General features: G+C 43.2%; 1 long non-coding RNA gene across 1 annotated transcript; it reads right to left on the bottom strand.

The window, feature by feature from the left end:
* Nucleotides 1-4414: 4414 nt before the first annotated feature.
* On the bottom strand, nt 4415-11116 carry LOC120495738. Its single transcript, XR_005626136.1, has 2 exons — nt 10889-11116; nt 4415-6872 (listed from the first exon to the last, which is right to left on the bottom strand). It is a non-coding gene; the product is annotated as an uncharacterized LOC120495738 (long non-coding RNA).
* Nucleotides 11117-11447: the final 331 nt, after the last annotated feature.

The following is an 11447-nucleotide window of genomic DNA, read 5'->3' as shown; positions in this document are numbered from 1 at the left end:
GCTCATGAATTATTGAGACATCTTTTTCTCTCTCAGGGTGGAGCGGGGGATTCTCTGTGTGGGCAGGAGGGGCTGAGTCCTGGCACCGTTCAGTGCCCAGTGCAGGGCACTGGGGAGCGTTTCCATGTGCTGAGTGTGCACTACAGAGATCTTTGCTCAGTCTCCAGAGGCTGTTAAGCCCAAAGAAACTGAGCTTCCAGCTTGATTTCTAGCGACAAACCACTTAAGCTCCAGTGATCTTGCTGTGATCCCTCATACATTGGTCGAGCTGAGTGTTTTACCAGTCCTTTCACTGAAGATTTCTGCAGAAATGTCTGCTCGTGTGGGGGTCAAATCTGCTTCCAGCCTAAAGCCCTGCTAACTTTTATTTAGATGTAACTCTCCACAAAACTAGGACTAAATAAAACAGTTTTGTTACAGAAAAGAATCGGAGGATGATTTTGCGGGGCTTTCCTTGCCCTGAGATGCATGTAACTAGTGGCTCATAAATTATGGTGCCTGTGGACCAGCTGAAAGCCTGGTTTCTAATTTCTGAGGGAGCTGCTAAAGGCAAAGGCTCTCGCTGGGTAGACTTTGTGGGATATGAATTTATATTTATTTGATAAATTGAACAGTTGAACATCATATCTGCAAAGAAGAATGGCATATCTAATAATAATAAGGGAACATGTCTAGAAAAGGAGCCCAAATTCAAGGATGCAAAGAATGAATCTATGGTTAATTAAAATGCAGTATTTGGATTATTTAATGGAAGAGTAGTTTAAAAATGCTCTTGTGTGGTCATTTCTAGCTGCTTGTTTATCTGGAAAACAAATAAGTACCACACAGAAACAAGAACATGATTGCTTACATGGTACCCTCATGCTCAGCCAACGTGCCTGTGGGTTGCATTGCTCAGCTCTCCCCAAATCATAGGGAAGACAGAGTGTTGAAATTAATGTCTTGAGTTTAACCTCTCGTGTGGTTGAAGGCATGGGCAAAAAAGCCAAACTGGGATGTGAGTACCAAAGGTGTCATGTGGTTTTTAAACATAGTCCAAAGCCATATTTTCAGTTTTATGGGTAAGTGAGGACTCTGTTGGTGGCCTGAAGTTTCTAGAAGTTAGTGAGTTCAGCCAACAAACAATATTCTGCATGCAAATAACCCTCTAATGTGGTCATAGATGTTTGTGGGTTGATCAGAGCTGTTCTTGATATGACTTAAAATTCAGGCCTAACATCTGTAGGAAGAAATAGTGTGTAATGTGATATTAGGAGGGGAAAAAGGGAAGTTTGAGAGACGGTAGACTTCAGTGAGATTTAAAACACTTCATCGTGGGATTTTGAGTGATTTAGGCACCAAAGCTTTTGAATGCATTTCAGCATTCTTTAATCTTGAGTGATGCAGGTAGCCTGTAGTGTTTGCATGATAAAATATTGTGAGCAGTTGAAATAGTTCCCCATTTAGATGTGCAGTCATAAAGATTTATTCTGTTTGATGATGGAAGTTTAATAATATCCAAGCATGAATGACAGGCAATTATGTTTCTGCTGTATTATTTGCACAGAGGGACTCTCATAAAATTGCTATTCAGTACCTGTCATTTGCAAAGAGAGATCATGAAGCAAGCTTGTAATAATCAAAGGAAAATAAATATCCTGATTTCAGCAGGAATGTGGCAAATTCTGGCAGGCAGTGTGGTTTCTAGAACAGTCATGTCATAAGAGAGCAGTGTCCTTTCTCTGAGTAAGTACTGCCTTTCTCTATCGATCTACTTAAATGCCTACTTGCTAAAATATCAAAGCAATTTTGTTCTTGCCCGTGAATATCAGGGAATCACACACACGTGGCGTTAAAATTGTGGTTATTGAAAATGTTAATAATTCCCCAGTGGGGGTCTGTGCAATGAGTTGAACTTTACACCAAAAGAAAACGTTGAAGATGGGGAAGAAAGGTACTGCTTTAGAGTGAAGCAGGAAGAGGAATGGAACCCGCACAGGGGCTGCTGGTTGAAGGTTTCCTTATGCCCTTGCCCACAGAGGTGTCCACAGCTCTCTCAGTGTAGTCAGTGTTCCTGCATAGCCCAGCTCTTGTCCACGCACAGCCGTGGTGACTCCAAGCTGTTAATTGCGTCTCTCACACCCAGTAAAGCTCAGCCCAGCTCCCCTCCATCCCCGCAGCACTGCAGATCCAGATCTGGCCTCCCGTCCTTCGTGCTCCCCACACCACCTCACCCTGGTTACACAAGTCAGCCAGCCAGCCAAGAGAAACCTCTGAGCTCTCTGGCTGGAGCAACGCTTGGTGGGAGCCAGGGTTTTGCTGTATCATCCCTCCAAGGGACTGGGCAGGCTGGAAGGGCCAGGCTTGGGGCTCAGGGGGGCTGCTCGTTTCCCGGAGCTGAGAGGGGCTCAGCCCTCTCCCCAAATCCTGCCCTGGCAGCCGCCGCAGCACGAGGCCTCGTGCTCTGAGTGGGATCTGTCACCTGGGACCTCGGTGGAGTGTGAAAGGGGAGGATTTAGGGGTTTGGACGTGTGTGACGCCCCTTCGCCAGCCTGGGGCTGATCTGTCTCTCTGTTTGGCCGGTTTGTGTCTCCAGGTTTTCCATCACGCTCCAAGGCACCGTGACAAGTGTTTGTTTATTGCTCTAGGCCTATTCCCGAGCAGCAAAGCATAACACACAACATCTAAACAAAGAGAGTAATGTGGGCTAATTGATTCCTGATTCAGGGAAACAAAAGATAAAATCCTAAGTAAACTAAATTTCCCTAAAGCTAAATAAATAACACTTCCCACCTACTTCCTCCCCGCTTGTGCTCCTCCCTGTGTACAATAAAATGGCCACTCATGGAACACACAGCTGAATTAAAAACATGCTGGGCTCAGCTGGGGTTTGGAGGAGCACCAAGAGATGATCTCCAGGTTGTGCTGAGGAGGATTTTTCTGGGCACCGTGGTAGCACAATATCTGAATGGGAATGCTCCAGTGACACAGCCCACCCTCCACTGGGAGATGGGGCTTTCCTTGCCCAGTTTCTGAGCTGGGGCATTTGGACTGCTGTGTTCCCAGAGGTGAGCTCAGTTCCTGGGACTCAGCTCCCCCTGGTCTCTCTGGGGCTTCTGCTCTCAGTGGTTGGAGAGCCTTCTTCAGTGGACAATTCAGACTATGTAAATCCATATAATAATTCCTATATTGACTTTACTATCAGAGGGGCTTATGGGCAGAAGTTTTCTTAAATACCTCAGTGGACATCTTCCCTTATTCAGGACCACTTGTTGTTGTAGTAGGAGCCCAGGACAGGGGATGCCATCAGTTACAGACATTATACAATGTGTGTGCTGTGTGCCAGATGTCTGTGCCTACCTGTGTCCACACTCCATAAAGGAATGCCTATGACTCTAAACTCTTCTTCCAGCAGCAGCTGGCACCAGGGCTTCCAAGAGAAGGATTTTGTCTGCCTGGCACTACCCTTGTTGTAGAAAGATGGCTGGGCACATCATGCCTCATGTCTTCATGTGGGGTGGAGCACATGTCTCTTCCTTTTGCTCTGCTCCACGGTTGCCCTTAAGTGTGCTTGAGTATGGATATGTATCCCCACAGTATTTCTCCATCTCCTTGAGAGAGTCCCATTGGGTAATCTTTATTGGTGACTGTAAACTGACTGTGGAAATCTGGGCCTCCTGGGCTCTTTCCATTTCATTCTCTATGGAGCAAATCCTGAAGGCCTTTCTTCCAGTTCCTGTAAGTCCCATAACTGGGATTTATCTTTCCCAGATTTGCTAATATCACTGTTGCTGGAGGGTATTCATGAGCTGAACACAAGATATTGGTGCTGGTCCAGGGATGGCTGGGTGATATTATATGGGCTGTTTTATACTGGGGCTCAGAAAAGATAATTTGTTTTTGAAAACGTGGGTTCAGTGGGAATATCACCTGTCAGCATTTGGCACTGTAAATTGCCATGTCAGTTTGTTGGCAGAAACTAGGAATGGGACTAAAAGTGCCCCTGATTTACACCACTCAAAGCTGATACTGTTTTTTGTTAGCATCACAGGGTACACAGGAACAGCTAAAAAACTATTCTGGAAAAAAGTTGAAGTTAGACATTTTCTTCCTACTCATGGGAGCTGAAAACTCAAACTTACTGTAAACAGCCTTGGAAAACATTTTATGTTTCCAGAGTTCTGAATCCAAACATTTACATGAGGCAGTGACACAGTTTGAGAGTAACACACTTCTTTTATTTTTGTTAGTATATTTCTTGCAGTAGGTGTACAAGTATTTTAAATACCCTTCTTGCTTTTCGGGATAAACACCTCCCTTCTCAGAGCAGATTTCGGTCAGAGGTGGGGAAAGGGAAACGTGTACTTCCTTAAATAAATACCTATATGTGGTTTTAGTATTCCTGAGCATTTCATTTTTCAAGCAGAAGCTTTCCTTTTTTTTTTTTTTAATAGCCATCGTTTAGTGCTATGGAAAAATGTACAAGGTTGTTTTGGCTGGATGGAGCAAAGCAGTGGGTTAAATTTTAGCACATTGAGTAGCACAGAGATCTCTCTCCTGTGAAAGACAGGATTGTATTATGTAACAGCCCTGCTGCCAAATACTTGTGCTGGCAGTGGTCACCCTTCTATGCACCATTGACATCAAAACCCAATGAGGTTTGATCCAAAGGAGGCATTTGAAAGGATGTCTTGTTTTCCTTCAATCTTTACAAACTGAACTTGTTTAAGAAGAGGGAGAAAAAAAATAGATACAGAGTCTTGTTTGATAAATGAGGAAAAGCAGTGTTTTTTCTCCAGAGTTTTGGATGTTTATTGGTTTAACAGCTATTGCTCAGAACAAGTCGTTTCTATTTACGTTGTTTATCATATCAGCTAACCTGGGGTGATGGATGGAGGGGGCTGGAGGCTGGGCCTCCATGTGTTTGCTCCACAGGGGCTCTCTGACAGCTCACCTTAGGATCTAGTACTGACACAGAGTCATCTTGAGCATTCAATAAACAGGAGTGGACAAATGTCCTGCTCCCTATAATGTGCATGTTAAATAAAATGTATCAGCAAGGCAAGAAACAGCGTGCAGGGGTACTGAGCCTGCTGCAAGCTGCCACTGAGCTAGAAGCAATATACCATGGTATTGTGCCAGAAGGAATAATCTTTTGCCAAAAACCAATTCTTACTAACTTACCTAAAAATGTAAGGGTATGCTACTGGGTGAGAGCACAGGTTTGTCTAAACTGATGTTCTCTCTGGAAGTGGCTGGTGACAAGAGCTGGAAGGAAGGGATCAGGGAGCAGGGCATGTGTTCAGTGGTCTATCCCCTGACAGAACACTGACTGGCAGGTTAGCCCATTTCTGAGCTGATGATTTTAATAGCCTGTGACCCTGTGAAAGTGTTTAATCCCATTTTGAGCTCATGTGGTCACGACCTCCACAGCTGGCATTGTGTGGAAAACTTCTTCCTCTGGTTTGTCTCAAACCTGCTCTCAGCTTCCCCTGACTGAGGCTGCCTTCTCCTGATGGTGCTGTACAGAAACCCCCTGGCTCACACATGTGTGGAGAGTGCTGCTTCAGACACCTCCTGCTCGTGATTTCATTGCAGTGCAGTCACAGCTGGCTTTGGCACAGCACAAGGAGGTGTCAGCTCACGAGCTTGCCTCATCATCACCATCATCGTGTTTTATGGTGGCAGAATTGCTGTGATGTAAGGATTTAAATCAAGAATGAGATGGATTTACAGGCGTTTATTAGAAGCAGCTTCCCACGAGGTGTAGTATGGTTTGGGAACCCATGGAAAAAGGAGTATGAAGCTTCTCAATTAAAATAAATAGCAGAGTTGCTGGCACTAGCAAAATAGAGACAGGAATTAACATGTGGAGAACATATTGATTATTTTACACAAGTATGGTACTTGCCTTAGGAACAGATGTCAGAACACACACGCTTGCCTCAGCTTCACCCAGGAAATTCAGTATCCTCATGCTCATTTGCCAGTGGGGAAGGTGGTGTGACCAAGGGATAAATACTCCAAATGAAATCACTGAAAGAGTCAGTGGCAGAGCTGGGGTTACAGTCCAGGAGCAATGCCTTTCAGTTATGTATTTAGTCTCGTGCCTGCATTTCTGGAAAAGTATTTCTGGTGGTCACAATATTTAATAGAGGTGTTAACTCAAATGAAGTTTGACAGTTTTGCTTGTATTTCTGCTTTCATCTTGAAAGTTTCAGGGCTCTCTTGTCTGTTCAACAAGTCCTGTCAAAGCTGCTTCAGAGAAAACTACAGAGCCTGGGATTATTGGTAGTTTTTTCTTGTTCATAGCTTTAGCTGCTGGCAGAGCTCTTTGATGATGGTCACGTGCAGGAACAGAAACATGCTGATAAAGTGCAACTTCAGTGTCTGTGGGTTTTACTAACCATACAGGAGTAGAATATGAATGATAAAGAGCATTGCCATGTGATGGACTGCATTTCATGTGCAGGTCTCAGCACCCCCTTCTCTCCCCTAGGAGAGCTCCCAGTCTGCCAGGATCCTGGAAGCTGGTTGCTGGTAAGGTAACTTGTCAAAGGGATGAGGTTGTTTCCCCTCTCTTTTTCTCTCTTTCTCTCTCTCTATTTTCCTTCCAAAGGCTTAGCATGTTTCAGATCAATGCTGGGCCAATGAAAACTTCTGCATTTAAATGTGGCATATGGTAAATGCAGTCTGATATCACAACACTGCAGATTTCTCCTGTTAGGAAGGAGTGATTCTGCTGAAAGCTCTCTGGTCTAACACAGAGATGTGCAGAGATGTCACGACATAGACTCAGAAAGCACCAAGCAAGAGCTTGACACCTTGACCTGATTTTGATTTTTTGAAGTGCACAAGTTCTTGTGGCATCCAGGAACTCTGTATCTCAGCATCTGTAAAGGCAATGGAAATTACTGAAAGATTCTGCAGACACCACCATGGAGGAGGGACTCTAATGATGGGCCACAGAGTGGAAACTAATGGGGGCAAGACTAACAGAGACCCTTGGAAAAGGGTGTGAAATTCTATCCATTTTGCTAACACATCCATTTCTACTTTTCTATTCCAATCAAGATGGGGATAAACAGAAGCATTAGCAAATTATGCTTATATATCCTGAAAATAGCAGCTGTACCTCTATATTGACAGCTCTGCATTTGTAGGAATGGGTAGCTCAGACAGACACAACTGAAACCTGAGTCAAATTTATTTATCTGAGGATCAAATTTCAAAGCTGCTTTGTCCCTTGAGAAAGCTGGTGGGGACACAATTCTTAAACTCATCCTCATTTTCCAGCTGCATTCACAGCTGAAGATCTTGGTATAGGGAGACTTGGCTAACCTTCATGCCCTGTTTATGGTTAGCTTAGGTTTGTGTGGGGGTTTAGTTTAATCTCAAGGAATCCACGCTTGGATTGTGAGATTTTTGATAATAAACATCATGGAATGGAAAATTTTTGTAGTTTGTCCTCTTAGTGAAAGTAGAAACTGGTTAGAGATGGACTTAGAAAAAAGAGAGTTTCCTAAAAGACTGTTTTAGCACCCCAGTTTGGTCTGGCTCCACTGATTGTGGAGGAGTTGTATTCATGTCAAAATACAGTGACAAGAGGATGAATTATGTTCTGGAATTTTTAATGCCGAAAATAAAATCGCAATTTAAGTTGGAGTAATTTATAGGTATGAACCTATTCCATCAGTGAAATTTGAAGAAATAAGGGTGTCCTCTTTCTAACAGCTTATGGGCCAAAACCAGAGAGCAGGGTGTCCAAGCAGTTTTTGAGAAACCTGGCTCAATACCCTATTTTTGGTGCTGCTTGACAACTAGACTTTGCTGATTGGTCATATTAATGTATAGTAAAACAGGAAAATGGCTGGGTTTTGCTTGGTAATTAATCCAAAAGTACCAGTGTCTCTAAAACCTTTACAAGATGTTATTCAGTACAGGTATTGCAGCAGGACATAACAAAGAATATTAGCATAACACCTCAAATGCACTCAAACTTTTCCCAAATACATCCATAGGTGGCTACCATGGGCTTGGGCGAGTGGAGGAAAAGCACCAGACTTGGCAAACCCCAGAATGCAAGTTTGGCCTCCAGCATCTGCAAAGCAGCTTTGGTCAGTGCCCAATTTGCAAGCCAGGCAATGTGCCTAGGCCCCAATATTTTGTTCTGCCCTCGTTCTGGGAACATGGCACGTCCCAGAAGCCAAGGCAAACATGGTGTTTGCTTTTGCAGGGTTATGTTTGGCTGACATTTCCTGAAGGAAAGAGTTCAGGAAAATAAATCCTAATTTTTATTGAGCATCATAATAAGAATAATAGCAGCTCATTAAAGAGAGCTGTTGCATTTACCTTACATCTGAGAGGCCAGTGGGAGAAACAGGCAGTGTGCATTATAGTGGAGAGCAGAGATTAAATCTTCATGGATCAGGCAGAAAGTAACAGTTTACACAAAACTGTTTTGGGAATTAAATTTACTTTTGTATCTAAAAGCTGGGCTAGGTACCCCAGACCTTGTATGTCTTTTACAGGAAAAAAACAACTTTCTGTTACTTATTCTGCTCTTAAGCCATTTGAAATGGCCACATCTTAGCATCTGTCTTACACAGGGAGCAAGTGCAAGCAGGGTCCTTTCCAGTACCCAGGGAAGTCGATAGAAGGACATAATTTGTTTTTGATTTGAACCTCAGAAAAATCAAATGAGGGACTACATTATGTGGCACTGTGGCATCTAGATTTCATGGTGATTTGTTTATTGTAAATACTGCAGAATAAAAATTAAAAAAAAAATGCCCGCGGGCAAATTTTGTAATAGCTGTAAATTCATCTCTTTCAACCACACAGATGCAATAGAACATCTGGAAAGAACAATGTGTTCCACAAACAAGAACTGCCTACCTAAATCAGAGGTGCAGTGTGAGTCAGCCTCCACGTTATCAGCTGAACTCTCAAGATCAGTTCAGTGGCTGGAATTATCTGCCTCTGCTCCTGGATGTAATCTCTGAGTTTGCTTTTGCAGTGCCACCTCTGCCATTTAGATGCCAGATTTTACTCAGAGCTGTTACCTCTCTGAGATTTTTTTTTTGTTCACTATATTGGGGACCCTGGATGCAAAACAAAACAAAAAAAACCCTGTTTTTTTGATAATTAAGGACTATTTGGGGATAATTATTGCTATTGTGGCTCTAGAAGGTTTGCCCAAAAAAGGGATCAGAAACCAAATCCAGTAAAATGTTCAAACACCTTTGCCTTGTGTAATTGTCTTTGTAGCTATTTAAATCCAGTAGCAACAGCTCCCTAAGGGACAAAAGTTAAGTATTTATTATTTCCTATGGGCTAACATAGGCAATTCTGCACTGCATGTTGGCTCATGAATTTCACTGTTGTACATGAACCCATCTAACTTCTAGCCAACAGTAAGCACTGCAGAGCTGGCCTCTGTTTTTGGGAAACAAAAGGTAAAATCTTCATGTTTAGCAAATGTACAAACAGGCAGGATAAGAGAATTGCATTGTGGCACTGTGTGCTATGAAAGGAATCACAAATTGATTAGGAAATCTGGATTTTTAAATTATTATTCAGTGAATCTGCCTTTAACAGTGTTATGCATTTATTCTTGAAAGGTTTGCCCTCTTAGGAGGTTCCAGGATGGACACACTGAAATTAAGCCCCACTCCCCTCAGCCATATATTGTGATTTTCAAATGAAATCTTGATGTATTTATAACTGGGAGAGGGGGAGCCCAAACCCAGCTGCAACAAATTGTTCATTCATGATACAAGGAAAGATAAACTTTTATTGGTTTAGGGGTTTGCTTCCCCCTTGTCACTTGGCTGCTTCTCAGGGTCATAATCAGTACCTTTTAACACCAGAATGAAGCAGATTTGGTCCATATGTTTAATTCTGAATATTGCTCCACTATCTGCTCGAGCTGTGCCCATAGCCCAGTGACTCCCACGTCAGTGCTGCAAGAGCCAGTAAACTGCAAGCTCTTGGCAACAGCAGCAACTATTCCCCCTGAAAATATTGCATTATATTCCCTGGCAGAGGAGAACATCTAATGGAGTACAGATGATGTGAATTAATTTTTGAATAAGCGTTTAATTTGTTGGCCAATATCTGATTGCCCTTTTTTTTTTTTTTGTAGTGTCCTCATAATGAACATAAAAAGATTACAAGATTTGTGAATGTAGTCAGTCCTCTGGAAGCTCTGGCAGCTGGCTAAGTTTTGACTTCTTTTTTTTCTTCTTTTAGTAATTAAAAACACTTCTACAAACTCAGAGCCTAACCATCATTAAGGGCACTTCCAGAGCAAGTTATAAGATTCATAACTAAATCACCTCAGATCCTGCTTGCCAGAGATGCTAAAGAAAAGTATCCTACTGAGAATTTGTTTGAAAAATGTATTTCTTGCACAGGTCATTAGAATTGAACAGGTTGGCTTGTCTACAAACATATGAATTAAAAGTATTGCTATAGCTGAGACACAGGACACTTAAATTAATCCTTCCTCTTGGGTAAACCCTGCTTTCATTAGGCTCAGCACAGAGCACGCTGCCATGGCCTAGAATCAGCCTCTCTCCCCAACCATCTCCAGAATGACGTGCAGGATAGTGAGAATAGATGCTAGTAATTACACAAAGGTTTGGTTAAAAATACTTGGGATAATATTTAAGTATTCACAAACTCATCCTCAGGGCAGAAGAGGAGGACCCTGTGGCTTTCTGTACAACAGAAAGCTCTTGCACCAGCAGTGCATTTCTGTCATGATGGGGAGCCTTAGGGAATAGAGGGAACAATGAGAGAGAGAAGCAGAAAATCCAAAAGGATTCTTTTGAACTGGATCCCAGAACCAATGGGATGTAGGCAATGCATTACAGGCAAGACTTGTCTTGTCTCAAAGGCTTACTGGTGAAATCAGAGGGCTGTGGGTGCTCCCTGTAGCAGTGGACCAGCCTCCATCCTGTTCCATGTGGGATCTCATATCCCTGGTGCAGTCTCCAAGGCTCTGATGGGGTGGGTCTGGCTCTCATCTCACCTTTCCATGTAGGGCAAGGGGGTGGAAAATGACACACTGCACCTGGTAGGGTCAGTGCCATGGGCAGCTGGGGAGGCTCCCTGGGAGAAGCAGAGTTTGCTCTTCCCCATGGCCAGGAGTGACCAAGGTCTGAAGGAACGGGGATGCAATCCAGATCTTGGCATTTAAAAAAGGAGGTGGTGACAGGAAGATTTGCAGGCAACAGATGTGGAAGGAGAAGGAGAGTTCAGGGACAAGGAAGATGGTGCAGTTGGTTCAGGTGCAAAAAGAAGGTGGCTGGAGACAGCGTGGTGGGATCTGGGGCACTTTTGAGAATGTCTTCTCAAAAGGCTGTAGATTCTTATATTTTTTTTCATTGTTAGTGCACGTGGCTAGTTGGCAGAGTTCAGAGCTTTGATTACAGCCCGAGGGCTCTTGTTTGCAGAGGAAG

Source organism: Passer montanus, unplaced genomic scaffold (genome assembly GCF_014805655.1).
Source record: "Passer montanus isolate IOZ18808 unplaced genomic scaffold, ASM1480565v1 scaffold9, whole genome shotgun sequence".
Lineage (NCBI taxonomy): Eukaryota > Metazoa > Chordata > Aves > Passeriformes > Passeridae > Passer > Passer montanus.
Note: the sequence above shows the minus strand (reverse complement) of the source record. Positions and strands in the feature narration are given on the sequence as shown.